The sequence below is a fragment of the Sinohyriopsis cumingii genome, chromosome 16 (genome assembly GCF_028554795.1).
Source record: "Sinohyriopsis cumingii isolate HCF-2022 chromosome 16, ASM2855479v2, whole genome shotgun sequence".
NCBI classification, from domain to species: Eukaryota; Metazoa; Mollusca; class Bivalvia; order Unionida; family Unionidae; genus Sinohyriopsis; species Sinohyriopsis cumingii.
Window position 1 is genome coordinate 97240082 of NC_142976.1, and position 12647 is coordinate 97252728.

Genomic DNA, 12647 nt, shown 5'->3' on the forward strand with positions numbered 1-12647 from the left:
TTGTGCATGTGAAGAATTCATTCAGTTTCCAAATTTGTAAAGTTTTTATGGCAATACACACTGCCATCAGATCAGCTGGGTCAGCTACCATGATCCTTCAGCAAAGCACTTTACTCTCAAGCACTCAAAAATTACCTACAGAACTTGTGCTGCTGTGCTGTAAAACACCAAAACATAATAATAATGCATCTATCTGCTCCATTGTTGCAGAAACCTTACTTTCTCACTTGTAAGTAAATACATTTGTGATCAGCATATCCCCATATCAACAGTATACCAGTCATGACTGTGGCAAAAATTAGCACACCAGTCAAGATTGAGGCAAAAGTCTACTTCAACATGAAAAATTGCAGACTGTATGTTATATTGATTATAAAGGGAACTGAATAACCTGGATGGTTTCTTCTCTATACAGTTCTGTTCAAACAGGAAGTTCAAAAAGACACTGCACTGCTTTATGGTAGTAGCAGCAAGCAGCTTCATTACATGACAGAAACTGTTAATTGATTTTTTTCTCCCACTAAGAAAACATTAATGTCTCTCTGGCTTCCTAAGCACCTGTGGTCAGGTTTGGTTTTCTTTTGTGGGGTTTAAGCCATTCTTCAGCACAAGTTTTCAATAGTGGCCAGTATATTTGGTAAAGGAAGAACCACAAACCATGGGAGGCACACTTTCTCTCATACTGGTACCCATGTTGGTTGATCCAAGACTAGAATTCATGAGGTGAGATATGTAGGTGACCTGTAAAGACAGCTGCCTTTGACCACTTGGCCACCTAGGGCTGTACCTGTGACCAGGACAACAAACAATTTATCCACAGTACAAATAGCCAGGATGGCAGACCAATATCTGTAACTGTATGATACATTGTTAACTCTTGGTGTGTGCTGTTGTGGGACTGACAATTTAACTTTATGGGTGGATATGTCTAATAGACGTCAATTAACACAGGGCAAAAATACCTTACTCTGACAGACAGCAGACTTCAAAAGCAAACATATTTACTTTAGCAGTCATCCTACTGAGCCCTGCCCACCCACCCCTCCCTTCACCACCACCACCAATACACTGTTTTCTGGAAGTATGCAGCAAGTCACTGGTCCATATGTAAAAAAAAATATGTGTGCTTTCTATTGCATTTGTTTCAAAATTTGGTTAGGTAGGTATTTTGTTGTTAAAAATATACATTATATATAACATAAGTACTTCAAGCACTGGGCAAAACTGGCTCAGTTAGATGAACAAATCAATTATAATTTTTTTTATACCTGGGAAACAATGTGCCAGAATCTGCAAACCTCCCCCCACCCCCAAAATGTATATTTTGTTGTGCCTAATGGAAATATGAAAATCAGTATCTAGCAAGGATCTCCTCAAATGTTCTCTTGTTTTGACCAACTTCTAATGGTTACTGCCCCTCCCAATTTTCTCACCTACTAACAATACATCCCCATAAAAGTAAAGTATTTCTGTTCAGCATACAAATCCTGACTTAATAACCTTCATTTACAAGTTTCACAATGTATGGCTGAATATTGTCTTGTGTTCTTCTTGTTTGGGTTTAATGTCATTTCTCAATGCTTGACACATGGCAGCCAGCGTAAGTTGTGGAAGAAGAACCTGTGAAAAACACGAGAAGAACTATAATGCATTAGTATCAGTAATCACAGGATCCAACCGATTCGACAGGAAACTGTCAGTGTTTATAAGCATGCTCCATAACAACTATGTTGTCAACACAGTAGGCAAGTACCCAGAACTCTACCAAGTGTGTGTGTGTGTGATTTGGATTTTTAATGTATGGTAGCTTTAACAGTTTTTGTTATATCGCTATCATGTCTGCAGTGTGGCATTTTATAGCGATACTCACACTGGGGCATCATGCCACAGACATGTGGCATCATGTCCCACCCAGCCACATTATCCTGACATCAGTCAAACCAGTCCTAACACCAGTCAAACCAGTCCTAACACCAGTCAAACCAGTCCTAGCACTAACCTCTTTATGCCGAGTGCTCAGCGAGGCTGACCAAATGAAATAACAGCATCCTGAATGAATTACCATGTTGAACAGCAACAATACCACATTTCAAATAGCCCATCCCTCCCTCTTCCAATTTTAACCAGAATCACTTCTTCTTTCTGCAGCATTTGCTTAACTACAAAAGTCTTCGGACTACTGAGTTCCTGTCAATACTGAAATGCCATTTAATAATTACAGAATAAGCGCTATAACGGCTACAAAAGAAATGAAATCACTAATTATATCAAATTAGCAATAACTAATTACATCACATTAGCAATCACTAATTACATCACATTAGCAATAACTATTTACATCATAAAGCCCATGGCTATCTACTCTAAACCTGATCAGAAATGAATTAATACATGACAAGTCTGTGGCATTAAAAAAATTAGATTATGGGTCAAACAAGGAGAATAGATAGTAGTATGCTTCTTCTTCCAGCCCAGGTAAAGAAGGTAGATTCTTCCAGCCCAGGTAAACAAGGTAGAACAATCTATGATACAGGACTGGAAACCCAATACTCCTTTTGAGATAAGTTCTGAAGTGTGAACAAGGCAGCAAAGAATAGAAACATAATTCTCCTTTTGTGTGAAGTTTTCAAAAATGACCTATATATATATATATATATATATATATATATATATATATATATATATATATATATATATATATATATATATACACACACACACACACACACACACACACACACACAATGGGTTTGAAACTCACCAAAATATCCCACAACCCCACAGGACCAGTAACCGGAAAATGCTGTACTATGGTCCTGTCCATAACCATGTAGTCATTCAATGGTAGACATTACTATCAGCCCTCAGTAAATATATTTATATCATAAAACACTGAACATAAAGTGTGTGAGTTGGATTTTTACTGTAGCTTTACAAAAAATTCAGTCATATCGCAACTATGTCTGCAGCGTGGCAGTTTATAGTGATGTCTAGCACTGGGGCATCATGCCACAGACATGTTGCATCAAGTCCCACCCAGTCATATTGTTCTGACACCAGATCAACCAGTCCTAACACTAGCTTCTTAATGCTGAGCGCCCAGTCAGGCAGCTGTTAATACCATTTTACATATTACACACAGCAACTGTTTTGTCGTAGTATACTGGTACCAAACTCCCTTTTTAGTAAATTCAGAGTTCAACTATTTGCCCCTGGGTTCTTCATGAACTTGTATTTAGATGCTGCCATGTTCAGAACAAGGCTTAGCCTAATGGAAGGCAGTGGTCAAGTTAGTTCCAGATGGTCTAGTGTAGGTGAAGATTTTTTTACTTACTGCATGTTTGTGATATAATTTGGATGTGTCCACTCAATGGATAGTTCCAACCTGTCAATCATACTGAGCACACTGACCAATCAAAACTAGGTATTAATTACACATTGCTATCCACCATATTTGCTCACAAACATGAGACCATGCTTGATTACTCTCGTATTACATTGCCGAGGAATGAGAGATTATGCAGAAAATTAAAAATTTATCCGGATAATGATTTACCTTTGTACTTGCGGCACATGAGATGCAGTCAGTCATTACTAGGAAAGGATTCAAGAGGGATTTTTTTTATATAAAAAATTCTCATACCAAACATCAACATGGACAAAATATCTACGTTTGAAGCAATGCATTATTTATAATATTTCATATGTAAATATACAAAACTACTTTTAAATAATGATAGCATTTGTTGTGCTTGTGAAGATGTTGAATACAATTTTATGCTAATTGTATGCTTATGTTCAAACTGCATATCTAATTGGAGCCATAACATTACATGCAATAAAGAAACATTGCATATTTGTGTTGTTTAGCTTTGTACTTTTGTTACCTTGTCTTGCTTTTCTTTTAACAATTAAATTTGGAATCCTGCATCATGCCTCATTAGTGCTGATTTTATTAAAATTTTCAAACTTGAGCACTGACTTGTAAATGGTGTTAAGTTGACAGAACACCACCCTAAACTTTAAATTCTGGATTGTTCCTACACTATATATATATATATATATAGAGAGAGAGAGAGAGAGAGAGAGCTAGCTTAGATTTTGACATTATTTCAAAAGTTAAACTGAATTATTTTTAACTGTTTTCAATGGAAGGTTTTCAAAAAAATATTTTATATTTATACTGTCTTTATTAGGACTTCAAATAAAACAAATAACTGATTTTAAATGTTATAACATCAATATAGTAATTTAAAACAAGTCACATTAATTATCAAAGGTCAAAGCGGATGCTAACATATCCCATCAACTTGCAAGTTGTTGCTTATTTCAATGTGCCATTATTATTTCCTTTTTTTAAAAAGACATTATGATAAATGGTCATTTTACATGGATCTGATTAATTTCAATTTACTGGTTTATCAATGATTCCCTTATGAAATTTTTCATCCATTAAACCAAGAAGACATACTTCTGCAGCGTAAAGAATGTATATTTCTTTGAATCATTCAGGCAACTTGGTTTAAAGTGTTTGTTTATTTATTTATTCAACTTTAATATCTGTTTAACAAAACATGCCTGGACATCAGGATATAAATGTAACAGGCACATAACGAAAGCTTAAATATTGTTTTTATAAAACGTACTGGTACCTTACTAGAAAATCTGATAATTATTAAGTATGTATAGCTTTGCAAGAACTGAGAGATTTTATTATTTTGTCTTATTCTAGCAAAATGTTATCTCCTAGTTTGTCAGGATGATCTTTCTTCCACATATATCGACAGCAACCATAACTAAGTGGGTGTAGCTTATCATTCAAAATCAGAACTTTCCATTCACAGTTTATGATGGACATTGTAACAATGTCAACCCTTGACCCTTGACTACCCAGTAACTTAAACCATCTACTAAAATCCCCCAGTTCATATTTCTCCAAGATGATCAAGTAATTGGGCATGTGACCAAGAGTATTTGCATCAGACCAAAATACTGTTTAATTACTCCGATTACAATAGCACCGCTCCAGTGGCCTAGTGGTTAGAGCGTCCTCCTCGGATGTGGGAGGTCATTGGTTCGATCTACGGCCGAGTCACACCAAAGACTTACAAAAACGGTACTAACAGCTGCCTCGCTTGGCACTCAGCATTAAGAGGTTAGTGTTAGGACTGGTCAGCCTGGTGTCAGGATAATGTGACTGTGAAGATGAAACATCATGTTTCATGTCTGTGGCATGATGCCCCAATGCAAGACATCACTATAAACTGTCACACTCCAGACATCGTAGCAATATGACTGAAAAATTGTTAAAGCTACCTTAAAAATCCAAATCACACGAACAAACAATGATTGCAATAGCCATGTCATTTTACTGAGGTTATTCCACTTTTCTTCTTTATAATAAAACAACTGCTGCCACTGTTTTGAGGCTAGATGACAAACTGTCCTGGCATGGCATGTCTCAGGCTATACTTCTGGTCAGTGATCCGAGTGCACATTGTTCCCTATATGTAACTGAGAGGTTCATCCTTATGAGAATTGGGGTGTCTCCCATCCCTTACATCACTCACGGAAATTTCCGGCTTACTCAGAATTAGTTTTCTTGAAAGGTTCCAGAACAGAAATTGCTTCCTTTTTTCATACTGCTTGCAATGTACTATGGTGAAGACTTCATGTATTCATGTGACTATAAACTGGCAAGTTTGACACTTAAATTCAACTGACAATAACCTAAAATTAATCACTGGATTATACTATATGTGATCAGTGGTAATTGAAAAACAACTAAAGATGTTAAAGGACTATTGTTGGATACGGGAAGAGCTCAAACAGAAAATAATAATTAACAGTTTTTGAATTCTTTCAACTAAGCTGGTTTCATTTTGGTGTTTAAGTTCAACTTAAGCATTTGAATAGATGTATTATGTGGAAATCCTTGTGCTTGAAGTAAAAACAGTAAAAACCGAAAGATATTATTAATATTTTGTAAAAGATCACCGTGATGTGAACTATAATCAATAGTTGTCCATCTTTTTCATGCCTATAAAAGGTACTCGAAAATACTCCCAATCTGAAGTCAAAACTTCCGACAAAAGTTTCCAAAACTACTGCTTTGTCCTAAGCTGACCTCTCCTGGTCTGATTTCATTGTTCTCTCATATGTCTGATGTTTCTTCCACTAATAATTTCAAGCTAACAGCATATAGACTGTGATATTTTGGTGTTGTATGTTGTGGCTGATATGTTATTTCTATACTTTGATATATATCATGGATCAATATAACACATGTATGGGTCCACATAACAAGTTGTATTTACAATCATGCATGGGGTCCCATGTGACAGAGTGGACTAAAGCATTCGCCTTTACTGGTCATTGCCATCTTACCTCTATCCATGTGGGTATTTGAGAAAGCCTACCAATAGCCTCCCACGGGTCAATGGTTCTTACCAGGAATTTCCTGGGTTCTTTGGCCACCAGTTACACTGGCTGCCTATACTTGTGGAGAAATAGCGTTAAACCCAAAACAACAACAACAATGCACAAGTTCATTTCAATATAAATATCGAGATAATAATTTCAATATAAATAAAAACCTACCTTTGATATTAACAAGTTTAGATGATCCATAGCAATATTTTGAGTGAAATATTTGCTTTCCATTGTAAAAATTTAACTTTCATTATATGCATGATATTTGTGGTCCAAATATTTAAGAATGCACACAAATACAACTTGAATTGTAGAAGCAAAAATATTTGTTTTGTTGTTGTTGTTGCAGGGTTTAACAACAGTTTTCAGCACAAGATAGGCTATACATGGTAGCCAGTATAATTGGTGGAGAAAGAACCCAGGAAAACCCCAGAAAGAACCACCAACACATGAGAAGCTACTGGCAAGCTTTTTCACATACCCCTGTTGGCCGAACTGGAGACTCAAACCCATGCAGACAGGGGTGAGATGGCAGTGATCCATAACGATGAGAGCTTTAGACCACTCGGCCACTCAAGGTCCCCGTTTGTTTTGCAGTTTACATAAATGGAACAAAGGTTCACACAAACTATTTATCATGTCTGACTAATAGTAGTTTAGTAATTATAAAATTCGGATTGTATTGAAGACTAGATTTTAAATTTTTAACTACTTTTAAAAAAACCTCTTTTTAGAAATAATAAAGATCAGTAGAAACTTTTTCATTAAAGTAACTTCAAAACGATTAATTGCTAGCCCTGCCTTAGTTGTGTCACACTGCCACACACCAGTTAAAGATTACCAAGTCCTAATAGAAGAATAACACTAACTAAAATACTAACAATCTCCAAACTGAAACTTTCGTTCTTAGCTATACCAAGCCTATTTGAAAATACTTCACTGAATTTAAGTAAATAAACCATTCTTTAAATTCATTTGGCAGGGCAAAGATAACATAATAATAATAATAATGAGGACTTTGTATAGCGCCTAATCTTTAGAAGCTCTAAGCGCTTTACATTAGACAACACCTGTAAGATAAAAAACATAATAATATTATTACAAAAACATAAACAACATGAAATTAGAAAAACATTAAAAAATAAAAAACATGCTCAGAATATTTCAGGTAGGAAACATTATTAGGTCTTTAAGTTTGTTCTTGCAGTCGAAATAAGTGAGTTTTCAGAACCCTCTTGAATGTGATCACTGTGTCTTTGTGTCTAAGTTCAGTGGGCAATTCATTCCACGTTGCTGGGCCCTGGTATGCAAAAGAACGCTGTCCATATGACTTTGTTTTCACAGCGGGAATAATGAGTATACGATTGTCAGAAGAGGAGCGTAAGTATCTTGCTGGTGTGTACACGCACGTGGGTGAGATCGGATAGGTATGTTGGACTAGAGTCCGACATTGAAATGTAGCACAGAGAACAAATTTTGTGTTTGATTCTGGATCGAACTGATAGCCAGTGTAGGGTACAGAGCAGCGGGGAGGTGAGCTCTGATCGTGGTACTCTAAGTATGATCCGAGCAGCTGTGTTTTGAACTTTTTGAAGGGGTACACTGGTAACTGTACAACATTATGAGAACAGTGCTCAATTACCTGCAGGATAATTAAATCAAAATATTGTTGGGATGTTATCTTCATAAAACAGGGAAAATTAAGTATTTAAGGTCTAGGGATATAGCATCTGAAGAAACACATAAATGATAAAACAAATACTATTTATGAATGTTTGTAATAATATATATTACTATAATATCTAGACCAAAAGTCATGTTAAAAAAAATGAAAAAATGTTGACCTATTATTAGATCCAAAACAAACCAATACTCAAGATTCAGCCATGCATACTATATCATAGGCTCAGGAAAAAAAATTCTCAGGGACAAGTGAGTTGCAAGAGTTAACCATCCATGTCCCCATTTTACATGTACACAGCAGTGCAGACTTCACTACACTTCTTATGCTTTTACTAAACTAGAGGTTTAAATATTCTAAGTGTCATAATTATTTTTTTTCAACGAGTCTTTATGAGTTAAACGTGGGAGAAGTAGAGATAGGAAAAATGTCAAAAATTCTGATTTTCATTTGGTCTAACATTGTTATGATTGCCCCCAGAACACCAATATTTTCATGAGTGTATGACTTTGTTAGGATACTGTCATGCCTAAGTAATGATGTATATTTATATAAGCAGTGTGTTCATTCATTTTACATGTAAAATGGTTTTCCACAAAAAATAGGAGGATTTTATATTTTTTTTTACTTTAAAAACATTTATTGATTTACTGAATATAGGCAGCTGATAGAAAAATAATTACAGTGATAAATCTATGGACCCCAGCACCTAATAACACCACTGTATAAGCATCTAATTACTTTTCACAAGACAAATGTCAGTAATATGAATTTGAAAGAATGCCTCCAACAATCTTTATTTCCACTAACTTTACCACTAAATGATCCATTATAGTGAAACCTCCATTCCAGAGACTTAAACATAGGCACCATGTGAACTGGAACATTGCTAGATCATTACCCCAACTAAATGTCAATCAATCATATGTTGTTTCAATAAGTAGATTGTAATAGCATGCATTGTGAGAAAGTTTGTAGTGAACTGGCTGAAACAATGAAAATACCCATTTGGCAACGCTAAAAGCAATTACAGGCTCTTAGAAATATCTACAGAGATCTTCCCTCTGGCATGACAATGTATCAATACAGCTACAGTCTTGAAAATACTGGTGACCTGAAACAAATGTAACCAGGGCAAGAAAAACACTCTGGAGGCCTGGGGTGCTTAGGAAAGTGGTGCCATTATGGATTTATAAATACATAATGAAACGAGCCCTTAAACTGACCTATACATGTGTATACTTATTATAGTTATATTAGGTAAAGTTTCAGATGGCGTAGACCTATATATGGTTGATTTAAGTGTAATTTTATGCATAGTAACCTGGGGGCCCGGGGCACGTGCCCCATACCCCACCCCATAATCTGACCCTCTGTGTAACAATGTCTGGCCAGATGAAAAAATTACACAAGGGTGGGAAATGTATTGAGATTTCTTCTAAGCGTGTGAATATACATGTATTCAGTCCATAAACAAGTATGTAGCAACGTTGTACTCGAAAAAATAATTCTTAGTTTCTTACCCAGTCAGGACGATTGACGAGTGCTTTTCCTAAACCCTTATTTGGATATCTAATTAAAAGGCGCAGAGATAAGTTTAAAACTCTTAATAATAATATATTAATACCTAAACGTTGACTGAAAATAAGTCCCTGTTGCACTGAGTCACCCTTGTTATGGCGTGTGCCATGAAGTTACGTCCCAAACCTAAAATCGTAGGTTGAACGAAATACACTTCCTGCTTAGACTGGTTCCCTTTCGTTGTTTGTATTCACAATGAAGATGCGTGTGTAACACCCAACTTCACTAAACCGAATTCAAGATCGTATGGCACGTGCAGGGCAGCCAAAAATCTCGGTTTTAAGTGTTACAATCTTGCTAGTAGAAAAAGTAGCACGCTATGTAAAATAGATTGCCGACCCCTGGTCTAATACATACACTAAGAATATGTACTTTCAGTTATAAACTTAAAAAGAATATCAAAAATAAAAAAAAGAAACTGTTTTTAATCAAGTCTAGTAGAGAATCAAATCACTGAACACAACAATAGTAGCCGCATCATTATCACTATTATTATTGTTATTATTATTTCATGCCACAAAACGAAACATAATCTTTAATTACTACGCAAAACGTTATGTTGGATGGGAAGTTCACATGCCTAGACCTTCCTGACAAGGAAATATACGCTGTGTACCCGGATGTGCGCTCAAATAGCGAAGTATTATTGTAATCAAGTAAACTGTCAATTGTCCGGATTTGATGGCAAAATAATGCACGAGTGTTTATATAAGATCCCTGCAATTACTGTAAAATGTCTGTCCCCGGGACACGCAACGCCTACCTGACTGGCTGATTCGAGTTCGGCACACTAATCACTCGGCTACCATGTTGTTGTCTTTCTCTCTCAATAATATGTCATTCCTCAGAGATAAGGATTACCAACATAACTAATGCTACTACTACTACTACTACTACTAATAATAATAATAATAATAATAATAACAACACTTATATCCTTTAAAAGTGTTGGTCCAGAGCTCACGACATTTCATTCAAGTCCAAACAAGTGACAAAATCCAAAGTAGGCCTAATGGTCAGCATTTACTGCTACAATGCTCGTGGGTGAGGGTAGGTAGGTGGCCGAGTGGTCTAAGGCGCTGGACTATACATATCACTGACATCTCACCTGTCTACGTGGGTTTGAGTCTCAGGCTCAGCCAACACTGGTATTTGAGAGAGCTTACCAGTAGCTTCCCTTTTCCTTTCTCCATTCACTTATATTAGCCACAATGTTTTGTGTGTATATGTGCGATTTTGATTTTTAACGTAGCTTTAACAATTGTTTAGTCATATCGCTAACGATGTCTGCAATGTGGCAGCTGATAGTGATGTCGAGCACTGGTGCATCATGCCCCACCCAGTCACATTATCCCTGACACCAGGTCGACATAACCTATTCCTTTTTTATAGACTTTGGCACGACTCGGCAAGAGTTCGAACCCGCGACCTCCCGCATCTGAGGCTGACGCTCTAACCACTTAGGCCACCGGAGCGGTCTTTATAGCCTATCGTGTGCTGAAAACAGCGTTAAGCAGACAACAACTTGGGATAGGCCATCGAGAAAGAACGCTTGGCAATTATTTCTTACGGGTCGGTGGTTCTTCCACGGTTTTCCCGGATTTTTTTTCCTTCCACCATTTATACAGGCTGCCATGCATAGCCTATCATGTGAAAAGATATTAAATCCTAACAACACTGAATGCATAACGTATAATTTAAAATTACATTTTTCAAATATATGTAACTATAAGAACTCTACATATTTATTATGGATGTGTCTATGTACTATGGCTGTATATAATGGGGACCAATTACAGTGAAACCGTCCTTCGCCGACACTTCTACGTATTGAACAAAATCCTTATTAAATCATAAAAACGTCATATAAGGACATCTAATAATCACTTCTCTTAATCGACTCATCTTTTTATTTTAAATGCCGACTTTCGTGATTCTCCTTTAGTGTCCGTCGATGAGTGGTTTCATTTTAATTGTACTAATATTATTCAAATCTAGATCTAAAATAAAACTGACAAAAAAAGAAAGAAAGAAAACCACTTACAATTTAATGAAATATCCACAACATGGATTCTTGACGCATCCGCTTGTGATAAATCCAAGAATTGAAATCTTCCGTAGCTGTTACACCCAGGGTCTTTCACTTCAACTGCTACTAGCCAAACTAAACAACTACAATGACTGTACATGCGTATATACTGCACCAATTGTTGATATAATATTATCCAATATACAACCTACGATCCTGCAGTCACCCTAAAATCGTCACCGATTGCTTTATCGCAGTTAACCATCGCAAGATGTTCGGTACAATTTATCGCTATAGCCACTCGGTTTCTAAATACCTAGTCCACAAGGCAAAATGTACACTTCCACTACAATGACGGTTGTAACACCTGCCTTAAAGACCTCGATCCGTACAATTCGACTCTGACCTATCTTTCTACTACAGACTAACCACCACAGCTATGCCGCCGTTATATACTACTACCAAGATACGATTCGCCTAAACCTCTGCTCTGCTTTCAACCAATGAAACACAAGACCTACAAGAGTCTGTCTAAAAATAACATGGAAATCACCGTGCTTGCAAATCCTCTGGGCCTGTTCAATACAATAACGATAAAGCTGCCTTCTTGCTATTGAAATGTGCAGAATAAATGTGTAAAGGATCTTCTTTTATGCTCCAACTGTCTGGTTATTTGTGAAATTGCATTTAATTACATGTCAACAAAGCACAGTTACTAAGGCATTTTATGCACAGCGATACGTCGTATGCTTGTCACTTATTGGATGGAAGAGTGTTCCAAACATTTATATATTCATCAATCACCCAACATAGAGAGACCTTGTATCCATCAATACACGTCAAAAAAGGTGTGACTGACCATATATATCGACTTTTGCAGTGAATAGCATTACATACATACACACATACATACATATGTACGTA

General features: G+C 36.3%; 1 protein-coding gene across 3 annotated transcripts in view; it reads right to left on the reverse strand.

The window, feature by feature from the left end:
• The window catches only part of LOC149781030 (zinc finger CCCH domain-containing protein 10-like), a 78883-nt gene extending 66707 nt beyond the window's left edge, over window positions 1-12176 (reverse strand). The window contains exon 1 of one of the 3 annotated variants that reach the window (XM_089938162.1): window positions 11739-12176. The gene's annotated coding sequence lies outside the window, so the exon portion shown is untranslated. Of the gene's footprint in view, window positions 1-9636; window positions 9870-11738 lie in introns of those variants that run through there. The other 2 variants (XM_089938164.1, XM_089938163.1) reach the window with 2 other exon arrangements.
• Window positions 12177-12647: the final 471 nt, after the last annotated feature.